This window comes from Rhodnius prolixus, unplaced genomic scaffold (assembly GCF_049639745.1).
Source record: "Rhodnius prolixus isolate KJV_2025 unplaced genomic scaffold, Rpr scaffold_1, whole genome shotgun sequence".
NCBI lineage: Eukaryota > Metazoa > Arthropoda > Insecta > Hemiptera > Reduviidae > Rhodnius > Rhodnius prolixus.
Window position 1 is genome coordinate 59,788,801 of NW_027411581.1, and position 12,706 is coordinate 59,801,506.

The following is a 12,706-nucleotide window of genomic DNA, read 5'->3' on the forward strand; positions in this document are numbered from 1 at the left end:
GAGATAATTTTGAAACAAATGCTGTTATGTTTGGAAGGAAATTTGGCGTTTTATATTTGTCAGGCTGGTTGTTTCATTGGTTGATTCAAGGTGATTTCTTTCAATTATATTCCAAAGGTGCGTCATTCTAGTTGTGTTTCTTTCTCTCGCCATCTATCTATCTCACTTTTTAAACTGTAATTGGTTTGCACAGGTGTTCATTCTTGAATATTTGGTGGAAATTAATAATAACTTAATGATCGAACATAGTGAATTCATTTACGACTTTATATTCTTGTCTGTTTAGAAAGAAAACCAAAGAAGCCATCAATTCACATATCGATTTTTTGCGTTCGAATTTTCATTTACAATAATAATCAGAGTTACGCTGCATATTGCTTGCTCTATATTTCAGTAATACACTAGCAGATGAAATCTACTGCGTTTCTTGGTGCTTTGCTTTTACCTTTCTAGCGAGAAAGAGATGGACCCTAATCTCGTTCACAGTTCCAAATCGGCGCACAGATACAGTTGGTTTCTTTTTAAAACGGTCTAGGCTTTGCAAAGACATCAACTTGTTTTTTAAAATTTAACAAATATGGCACACACATCTTGTACAAAGCTGACTGGATCATCTAATGAATTTAAAGGTTAAAGTGTGTCTTCTGATATGCAGTTGTACCTGTATTGGTACACCTTTTCGATCTTCTGTTTTGGTTGCAAATTTGGGAATACCTTGCGAGTGAAGAGTTGTATGAATGATTTCCATTCAGCCGCTCCGATCTTCATATTGAAAAGAAAGTAAAAAGATACTCCTTACAGTAACCTTAACCAACTTTTGAGGATGACCTGTTTGATCCCCAATGTTTGTAAGAATTGATCCTGGTGGTATCCCCAGGACTGTTATATTTGTTCCTCGGACCTTTCGCAGATACTTCTAAAAGCACAAAATCGAAGGGCTCCAACTGCTGCATAATTCAACAATCTGTCCACAAAGTGAGGTTCTCTTTGCAATCGCTAAGTCAATGTTCTGAGGTTCATCAGTACCCAGACCTCTGTCTTCTGGAACTTAGTAAAATAATCTAATTCCAAAAAAGGAACACAATCACAGACTATAATTCGGAACACCCTAGACAAATCTTTAGTGAGGGCCACTCCCAATTTGATGTCCACAAGTTTATTTTGAACATTTCTATTTTCTTAATGTTCGTGAATTCCTCTTCTTCTTCTGCAGCTGTTAGGTCATCATCATTAATCATTATGGATAAAAGTTAGTTTAGGCTCTTTGGAAATGTTGGTTTTTTTTAATCTAAAATAAAAATCTAAATTAAGAACGCTTAAGTTCATGATGAAATTCCTCTTAATCAGTTCTTTGTACACGACGTGGATTTAATCTGAACATGATGGTTGATATTTCTGAGACTCCATTCCCTGTTATTATTATGTAATAATTATCTGATGAATGAAGAAAACAAACTTTGAAAGGTCAAAATGGGATTTAGTAATTATCGTTCTATAATATTATCTGCCCGTTTCAGATGCTGTATCGTTTTTATGTTACTAAAATATTGTTATGAATCTCTCTTTTGACCGGATATGCAAATTACCTGACGGTTTTTATTTTTAGACATATGCCATTTCCTTGAAAGAAACACTGATGTATTTGTCTATTTTTGACTCGTTGGACTGTTTTACAAAATTAGGTAGACTTAATTACTTTATTCAAATCATTTCATCCTTTTTTTTACAAAACCTAACTTTCTGGGTAAGATTTAATAATATTTGCAGTACTCGACGACATTTCTCGCGAGCCTGTTTCAGAGAGCAATTTTATTCTGTCTATTAAGTTCTTCTATCTATTATATTATATTATGAAGAATGCTAACCCTAAACTTATAGTCGATTATATAGAAAAGATTTAAGAATAAATGAAGGTTATCTAAGCAGATTGACGACTTTTTTATCCTTTATTTGAAATTCAAATCTACCAAAATAAAATATAATTAAAACTGTCCGGTAGGACAGTTGTATAAGGGTTGATGGTCAAAAACTGCACGAAAAAGCGTAACGTTGAAAAACACCCAACTTTGACAATTTTTTTCTCTTTTTCTATAAAAGATAAAATTCCCAAATTTTCTTTAAAATAAAGGGCAAATCCTCCTTTATGACTGTAATTTTTTGCAACAACCCAGATCTAATAGGTTTTGAGAAAAAAGTTGCTGAAAATGAGCAAAAACGGCTTTTTCAAAAATTGTTGTTGTTCTTGTTCTTGTTGTTCTTCTTCTTCTTCTTGTTGTTGTTACCTTTTTTGTAAACAACGTAGCGCCTAAACGCGCAAACCGATTTTCATGAATGAGGTGTCATTCGATTCGGAATTTTATGTAGATGTGCCTTTTGGGGGTCTCGATGCTGTACCTCAAATGGGAGAGGAGTTAGCCCCATGTATGTAAGGCCCCCTCTATAACTAGTTTTACTAATAACTCTGTAAATTTTGGCACGTTTTTGATAAAATTTGGTAGGGTGAAAGGGATAGGGCTCCTCTATCTAAAATTAAAGCGACGTTCTGTTCTTACACCTAATAAGGGGAAGTTTTGCAATCTTTTCAAATCATCTTCGCAATAACCGATTTTCGTGAATGAAGTGTCATATTATTCAAAATTTTATGTAGATTTGCATTTTAGAGGCCTTGACGCTGCGCATATTTGGGACGGGAGTTCGTCCAATGTATGTAAGGCCCCTTCCAATATTATTGTTACTGATAACTCTGTAAATCAGCCCGATATTGATAAAATTTGGGAGGATGAAGGGGTTAGGGCTCCCCTGCTTAACAGTAAAGCGAAGGTGTGCTCTTACACCTATTAAGGGGAAGTATTGCAATCGTTTCAAATTATCAAATGGTCTGGCTGTGGGTGTATGAAGGGAGCACATTTTCTCAGAAAAGACTTCCGCGTGTTACTTTCTTCAAACATGGACATTTTATTGCACGGTAGATTAAGCCTCGCTTAGATAATGAAAGTGTAACGAGCGGCCTGAAAAAATTCTCCCTCTATCTCTCTCTGTTTCAGTGTGTGTGATTATCAAATACCAGAAATCGCAGAACGTTAAATGTCTTAGCTTAGATGAGATAAAGTTTTAGTCAAAATCGGTATACCGGAAGTATCACTTTAATGACGAGATTTTTCAGTTTGTCAGGAATTTTTGGGAAACTTATACAGGAAATCCGATTAATCCTAAATTTCTAAACTTATTAGAATTAAATATAACAAACGTCCCAAGTTTGTAGAATATTTGTAAGTATAATTTAAAGAATAATATTAAGAGGAAGTCGTGAGAGTGTTGTTACCAGATTTTGTTCATAGAAATTATAATTTCTGAGAAAATCTTGTTCCAAAAGTTGCGATAAGAGAACTTCATCAGTTAAAACTGTTTGTAATATTAATTTGTATTTGTTGCGATGAGAAAGAGTCAATAATAATAATGTTTTCTATAATTTAATAAACTATGAATAATGTCTACATAAAAACATTCAGAAATAATATCTATGACTAATCCCTAACTTGATAATATAAATGCCATTAGACTTTACTCTTTCCACCTGAATAGTAAACAATAAACATGATATGGTTTTAATTTAATAAACTTTAAACTTATTTAAACTTAACTTAGTGGCGTGATTTCCCCCTCCTTTATCTTTTGAATGCACTATAAAGTGGAAATAATTATTTAATCTAATTCAAACGTCTTTTGACATCCGTAGAAGAAGTGCTTGTTATTTTTTCTATTTTATTAGCTATTAAACTATTTATTGAAGACTTCATACATCCTTCTCAATTTGGTAAGTACATTTTTTGTAATAATTTAGTTAAATACATTTTAATTCAGAAATTACTCTTATTTGGCGGTTGATTTTAGTCCGATTAATTGTACTTAACTGCTGATGTCTGTCTAGATGAAAAGTGATCCTAGTTCTGACTGATTGTTAAAATTCACTTCCTTTATCAAAAAGTTAATAATATTGCTTAGAGTACTTTCGTTGCTCGATCGGAAAAATAAAGTTTAAAAATTTAAAAGTTTAAACCTTCTTGTTGTGATGTAGATACTCTAATTTATTTTTATTTTTTTATCCATTTTTTGAACGTATCTCCCCGCTTTTAAGACCAACTTGCTTCATTACTTTTGTCTGATAATAAACTTGTAACCCAAATTATCATGTTAATGAACAGTTTTCACTTCTTCAAGATTTTCTCTAAACAATTTTCTACTGTAATTTTCTCGGCACATAGTTTGCATATATTTACGTCTATTACTTTTATTTGAAACATTTTTCCGATAAAATTCAATTTCAAACGATTCTGGTGGAGGAAGGAAGGTAGGCAGGCTAAAGTACAATCATTTCATTCTAGTGATCGGAGGTACCACTTAAGTCCTAACAAATGAATTCAATATTCCGCTTAAATTCTTAGTTTGAAGAGAATTGTTTAACCGGAAGTGCCTGTTTAAAAAATAAATAAAACATTTTTTTACTTTTTCACTTCCTCTTAGACAAGTATTGCGCCCTTGTAAAAATTTTCCGTTTCATCTTTCCACCGGAAATGTATATATGCGCACATACTGTATATGTAGCATTGTATGTGTTGTCAAAATATCTCAAAACGAAAATCGTATTAAGCTGATACTCGTATCAGTGATTAAACTGATACTAATTTCAATCAGGTTCGACAAAGCCCACAGACAATACAATCCCTAAACCGGAAGTCTCTACTCTGCTGCATTAGTGAAGAATTTCTTCGTTTTTCATTGATTTTATTTTTATTCTCCTCTAAGTTTTTTTTTATTTATTTTGGTAAATTGCAAATCTATCTTATAATACCATAGCACATTAATGAATTTGGATAACTATAAACTAAATTTCCGCCCTTGCTCAATAATCAGTTATTGTTCTAAAAGTTCTTTTTTGTTAATACATCAAATTAAAATATTTCCAATTTAAAAAAATTACTCTTTAAAGTTTTATGTTTCATTGCAAAAAACAAAATTTACTTCATTTTTCGAACCTAAATTTTTTTTTTCCAGAGTCGAAGGAAACATTACGTTAAGTATTTATATTAAGTATTAGTTATTTATTTCTAAATACTAAAGATTTTAAATTATATTATAGATATGCCTTCTAAACACCGGAAAAAAAAGCAAACAATTAAAAAATTAGTATCGGGTATTAGACAGACAATTGACAGCACTGCTGAGCTCGAAAACTGTAGTTTATACACTATTGTGACCCCCGCCGCAACTAAGCAACAGCGGTACTACGTTAAAAATCGCGAGGGAATAGTAACTAAACAGCGACAATATAACTTAAGAAAAAAAATAGAAATAAAAGAAAAACAGGAAGTGTACAATTTGGAACACAAAGAAACAATAGCAAGGAAACAGAGAGAGTATGATCTAACTAATAGAGAGAAAATACAGAAGAAACAGAGGAAATATGATTTTGTTCATACAGAAGATAAAAAAAAGAAACAGAAAGAGTATGATTTATCTCATAGAGAGAAAATACAGAAGAAGCAGAGAGAGTATGATTTAACTAATAGAGAGAAAATACAGAAGAAGCAGAGAGAGTATGATTTAACTAATAGAGAGAAAATACAGAAGAAGCAGAGAGAGTATAATTTAACTAATAGAGAGAAAATACAGAAGAAACAGAGAGAGTATAATTTAACTAATAGAGAGAAAATACAGAAGAAACAGAGAGAGTATGATTTAACTAATAGAGAGAAAATACAGAAGAAGCAGAGAGAGTATGATTTATCTCATAGAGAGAAAATACTGAAGAAGCAGAGAGAGTATGATTTAACTAATAGAGAGAAAATACAGAAGAAGCAGAGAGAGTATGATTTATCTCATAGAGAGAAAATACTGAAGAAGCAGAGAGAGTATGATTTAACTAATAGAGAGAAAATACAGAAGAAGCAGAGAGAGTATGATTTAACTAATAGAGAGAAAATACAGAAGAAGCAGAGAGAGTATGATTTAACTAATAGAGAGAAAATACAGAAGAAGCAGAGAGAGTATGATTTAACTAATAGAGAGAAAATACAGAAGAAGCAGAGAGAGTATAATTTAACTAATAGAGAGAAAATACAGAAGAAACAGAGAGAGTATAATTTAACTAATAGAGAGAAAATACAGAAGAAACAGAGGAAATATGATAGAGAGCATATAGATAAAAAAATAAACCAGCAAAGAGTGTATAATGTTGCCCATAAAGTTGGCATAGCAAGGAAGCAGAAACAAAAAGACAGAACAAACAGTGAAAAGAAAACTGAAACACAAAGAAAGTACAATGAAAAAAAAAGAAACGAAATTGACTTAAGACAAGAAAGGTATAATGAAAAGAATCGCGCTGTAATAAATTTAAAAAGAAATATTCGGTACTTTTTGACTCGCCAAAACGTAAATAAACCCTCGGCGTCATTCGCATCTTTATTAAAGAAACGGATTCAAACTCGAAAAAAGATTTGTACATTTCGAGATGAATGCGCGCTAATAAATAAATTGTGTTTATCTTTAAAACGGAATCGTCAGTTCAATAAACACCGCCGTGTAAGGAATAAAATTAATCGCACAATGACTTATTACCTGATAAAACATTCTAAACATTTAACCGGAATTGCCCGATCCTACTTTAGGTATCTAAATAATAAATTAAAAGCCGTTGTCGATGAGGCCGTTAATAAGTTCGAAGTAAATAAAATTAAAACACTAACGTCTAAAAATATCGTAAAAGTATTCGGAGGTAAACAAAAACACACGACACATTCTGAACCTTATTTCTACGAAAGTTCCTACAGCGTGGTTCCTCCCGGACATATATTGCTCACTGATAATCACACCGTTTTCGTGAATAGGCACAATTTTAAAAAGTACATTACTAAAGATAATAATATTGTGGAATGGCCTTGCGGTATCACTTGTAAATTTTCAGACCAAAGTATGAGCACGATTTTAAATAAATTAGTTGAATTAGTAAAAAGCAATGTGAATGAAATGTCAATCAAAAAGCTTGCGAACACATGTAGGTACAGACATCTTAATAAAAAAGGACACACCGTACACTGCGCTTCACACAACAGTATATTTAAATGCAGTACACTTTTGCAAATTCTTTCTGAATTATCGGTACATTACACCGCGTTTAGGAACTTAAAAAGACAGATTTACACTATGCGTAATCTGTCTTTCAAAATAAATCGTGTAACATCGTGTATAAATAAAGCGAATAATGTCGAATCTATTTTACGGTCCGTTAATGATTTAAAAAAGTTTCTCAGAACACTTAAAATCGACACCAATAAATTTAAAAAATATGTACCTTCCACTAGTTGCGACACTAATGAAATAAACATTTTGACTAAATATAAGAAAAACTTGTCTTCGTTAAAAAGTAAAGTAACTTCTTTTCCGGAAAATTTTTGCGCATGTTGCAACATCTTATTTTATGACGAGGATTTAAAAGATTTTATTAAATTTCAAAATAAAGATAATAAATCGTGGCAAACTATAATTATTTATATTAATAAAAATTATGATAAAGTTCATTCGGATAATATTAAAATTTGTACATACTGTGCACAAAAATTAAATCAAAATTGTATTCCCGGACGCGCCGCATATAACTGTTTAGAGGTAGATCTAGTGCCAGAAGAAGTTGGTAAGCTGAATATTTTCGAAACAATGCTGACCCAATTAGTTAAATCGTTCCAATGTGTAGTTCGTCTCCAGCCGAAAAAAGGGAAAATTGCGGTCAGTGAAAAACTTAAAGGGTTAAAGGGTCGCGTCACTTATTTACCCCTCCCTTTGCAGAAAAACGTGGACTTGCTACCGAACGAACTGCCCCAAAATCATGAAGTGGTTGTACTGGTTAATGGCGTACCTACACAAAACCGAGTCATATGGCGAGATTTAGTGAGCGCGAATAAAATTTACAAAGCGATTGCCGCTTTAAAAGAAATTAACCCGTTATACGCGAACGTTAATCTAAATGTAAAATTGTTACCGAATATTAACGAAAATATAGGTAATAAATATACTTTTAAGGATGTATCCGGGGCATCCATAAAAAAAGTAGATAGTGCAACTTTTTATAAAACCGGATTTTATACTTTTCACTCCCTTCATCCGATAAATATGAGCGCGGTTGAATCGAGCGAAATCGAATCGTATCAAATGCAGCAAATGAAGGGAGAGTACGTGTCGGTTTTTGATAAAAATTTAGATTATTTAACATTCCCGCATCTATTTCCTAAAGGCAGGTTCGGAAAATTTGATGTAAATAGAAATGTTCCTCTGTCGGACGCTGAGTATCGTAAAACACGGATATTAAATAAAGACGGGCGATTTCGGCGTGATCCTTGTTATTTATTTCATTTGCTAAATGACAGTGAATTTAAATACCTTGGCGGGGCCATAGCACACTTGTTAAACGTTCGCGCGTACAAACCGTACACGGTGAATGATATTTTAACTAAAGTTACCGTAAACGATGAACAGTTGGAACAGCATTTAATCAATCTATTTAGTTCGTTACGGGGTACTAAGGAGTATTGGCAACGTCGTCGCCAAGAACTCAATGCCATGACACGCGATTTTGGGGCGCCGACTTTTTTTGTAACTTTGTCATGTGCAGAATATGATCATTCCGAATTATTGCAATATATTGTTAAAATTAATAATGATGTTCCTAACGTGGAGAAAATGTCCGCCGGGGAGTTATGTGCGTTAGATCCGACTAGCGTGTGTAGATATTATCACCGCCTCATCCGAAATATGTTCAAGTTTTTAATAAACGATAAAATAAATCCGGTATTAGGTTACGTGGAGCATTATTTTTGGCGCGTAGAATATCAAGAAAGGGGGGCGCCGCATTACCACATGTTATTGTGGATTCGGGATAGTCCGGAAATTAATAACGATTGCTTTAGAAAGGTTGCCGATTTTATTAACACTTATATTTGTGCTCGGTTACCGGATCCTTTAGAGTCACCTGTCTTGCACTCGTTTGTCCGGAAATATCAAATGCATAAGTGTAACTCGTATTGCCAACGAAAATATCGCGTAAAACAAAAAATGTATACTAAATGTCGGTTTGGATTTCCGCGTAAAGTTACTGACGAATTGATAATTAATGACATTATTTCTACAATCGCGTCTAGAGTTAAAGGTTTCGGTCCGAAACGTGTTTATGACTTGCCCAGACAGAGAAGTGAGGTTCGCATTAACGACTACAACCCTGTCCTTCTATTAGCTTCCGGCGGGTTTAACGTTGACGTGCAATTTGTTAAAGACGGAGATTTGAGATTAGTTATTTACGTAACCAGTTACATTTCTAAAAATGAAAAAACGGAATTAGAAGATCTATGGGCTGATATATGTAAAGAATCGAATAAAAAAGCGTTGTGGAGTTTAGGATTAAAAAAATTAACGCATCGGCAGATCGGGTTATACGAAACAATAGACCGGTTACTCGGGCATCATTTGTACGGTAAATCGGAAGATATGCGATATATCAGCACCACGTTTCGCGAAAATAGAAAACTATGTCTAAAACCTTATAATGAACTAAAAAATATGCCGGCTAATTCCACGGATATATATTTGAAGTCATGGCTGAACGACTATTATCCGAATCGACCCGACAATCTAGAAACTTTAAACTTGTACGATTTCTGTCGTTATCACGATCTTTCCCGCGATCAATTAGAAGCCGAAAACCGAATAAAATTAAAAAATAATGTTATTTTAAGAAAGCGCGGCAAACCTTACGTGATTCAACACCCCATTTACAAAACGTTAAATACAGAACAAGACCGCAATAAGTATTATCACTCCCTTTTACTTCTTTTTAAACCGTGGCGTAATGAATCGGATATTTTAAAAGGTTTTCGGACGTACCAAGAAGCGTTTGACCATTATTCCGCGGAATTAAAACAGGCCATGACTTATCATGATAAATTAATTATGATTGAAGAAGGAATCAAAGAACTTCAGAGTAAAATTGCGGAATTCAAAGAAGAGAATTTCATTAATTTAGAAGAGGATAATATTATCCGAGAAGTGCAGGATGCAGACGTGGCGATGTTGGAAGTTTGCGCGGCGATGTATACTAGTATTGACGATCGCGATAGTAAATTTAATTTAAACGAAGATCAAAGCCGGATTTTTAATAAAATAACTAAAACTCTTATCGACCAAAGTAATAATAAATGCAATAGTCAAATAAAATTATTCGTCTCTGGTGTAGGCGGTACGGGTAAATCGTATCTCTTAAAAGCGTTAAAAGTTTGGATTAACAATACATTTCCGCCCAAGAAAGACACTGTTTCAGTGGCTATAACGGCTCCGACCGGCCTGGCTGCATATAATGTTAATGGCGTCACCATTTACCGGCTTTTATCGCTCCCGGTTGAGCACCAACAAACCGCCGAATATAATAAATTAAACGTTGAAAGTTGTCGGGCGATTAGACACGTACTTAAAGATATGAAATTATTGGTAATAGATGAAATTAGTTTAGTTTCGAGTCTCGTTTTCGCTTATATTCATCTTCGGTTGACGGAAATTGCTAAAAATAATGAACCTTTCGGTAATTTTAATATTTTACTTTTCGGTGATTTGTTACAATTGCAGCCCGTTAAAGGTAATCAAGTTTTTAAAAAGTTAACTCGCATCGAATGCAAATCCAAACTCGGGTCTATCGGTTCTGCTGATCTTTGGTCGATGTTCGAATACGACGAATTAAAAATTAACGTAAGACAGAAAAATGATAAAAGCGGTTTTATAAACACTTTGCTCAATATTCGGTCGGGTAATGTCTGCGCAGAAGACATCGCACTATTAAACTCACGTGTTTTGCCTAATAATGATTTAAATAATGTAATTGAAAATTATAAAGTATTACTCGATTGCGGTAGAAATCCGTTATGTCTCTTCGCGACTAAAGCTCAGTGCACAACTTTTAATAAAATTTATTCAGATAAATTCGCGAAAGAAATAGTCACAATAGATAGTATCGATGAAATTGATTATAATTTTAAACTCACGAATAAAAAAATAAAAGATTTGAACTTTTTAATTAATAAAATTTCGGAAGACGTCTCCCGCACTGCTAATTTATCTAAAACAATAAATTTATTTGTTGGCGCGAAAATAATGATTAAACGAAATATCGATATTGCTAACGGAATTGTAAACGGAACAATTGGTGTAGTGGAACGGTTTGTTTATAAAGGAAACGTCGTAGATTCTTTAATCATTATCGTGAATAACAAACCCTTTTCTTTAGAAAGGGTAAAAGCGCGATTTCTGTTGTTAAAAAATATTTACGTGCATAGGAAACAATTTCCGGTGACTCTTTCGTACGCGGTAACCATCCACAAATCTCAAGGCTTAACCTTGGATTGTTTATTCACAAGTTTAGGAAAAGAAGTGTTTGCACCGGGCATGCACTATGTAGCTCTCTCGCGGGTCACTAATTTAAACGGTTTGTATTTAATTGATTTCGATTCGGCAAAAATAAAAGTAGATATGGACGCGATAAGTGAATACCGTCGTTTAAATAAAATGATCCGATCACCATGTTTGCAAACAGCGAATAATAATATTTGCGTTTCCCCCACCATCAATTTAACAAAAGAAGAATCCCTTCTCCAATCAAATGTTAATCGCGAACTTTTTTCTAAAACGGAAATATTTGGCTTACCGAATTCTGACGGCGTTTCATGTTACGCGAATGTCGTTGCACAGTGTTTGATTAATATACATACCGTTAAATTTAACCTAACGAATAACCTCGTCAATAATATAAACATAACTTTTCCGGATCCAAAAACTCGCGATAACTACCAAAAAGTGAGTGTAACTTTCGAATTATTTAATATTTTAACATCCGGAATAACTCGAGGTGCCAAAAAACCTAATACCAAAAGACTCCGCGAATTAATTGCTCACGGTAGTGACGTAAATTTTAACGCGAATGTTCAACAAGACGCGCAAGAATTTCTAATATTTCTAATATCCGCTTTAAAAACAGAAAATAACATTCCTTGCAGGTTATTTGATTGTACAGTAAAATTCGTTCGAAAGTGTTTCAATTGCAATAGTTATTGGGATGACGTTCCCATTAATCTTGAGTTAATGTACTTTTTAGAATTCGGGGTTCTCCAAAATAACGAGCCGGTTACCTTTCACTCGTTATTCGACTATAAATTATCGGATATAACTTGTTCAGAATGCGGAGAAAATAAAATTTATATTCGTAGTAAATTATACTCGGTATCGGATTATCTAATAGTTATACTAAAGCGTTATCAAGGAAATCGTGTTTTAAATGAAATCCACTCTTTCGATGAAAATAAAATTAATATTGACGGTTTTAATTTCACACTTTCGTCCGTGATTTACCATTACGGTTCGGACCTTAATTCTGGCCACTACGTTTGCGCGGTAAAAAGTCCAAATAATTCGTGGAATTTGTTAAATGACGACTTTATTAATTATAATTTTAAATTTGATCCGGGTTTAAAAGACGCGTATATTTTATTTTTAAAATCAATAACGTAACGTGCTTAAAAAAAAATCTATATTTTTAGTAAAACTTAAAATATTTTTATATCGAATTTTAGCCGTTGGAGAGCCAGCAGATGACATTTGGACTGACTGAAAATATTCTATT

General features: G+C 33.3%; 1 protein-coding gene and 1 long non-coding RNA gene across 5 annotated transcripts in view; both read left to right on the forward strand.

The window, feature by feature from the left end:
• The window catches only part of mgl (low-density lipoprotein receptor-related protein megalin), a 635,024-nt gene that overhangs the window by 445,896 nt on the left and 176,422 nt on the right, over positions 1 to 12,706 (forward strand). The window lies entirely within an intron of this gene.
• Positions 1,989 to 7,643, forward strand: LOC141446011 (uncharacterized). The gene is made up of 2 exons (XR_012453442.1): positions 1,989 to 3,814; positions 5,053 to 7,643. It is a non-coding gene; the product is annotated as an uncharacterized lncRNA (long non-coding RNA).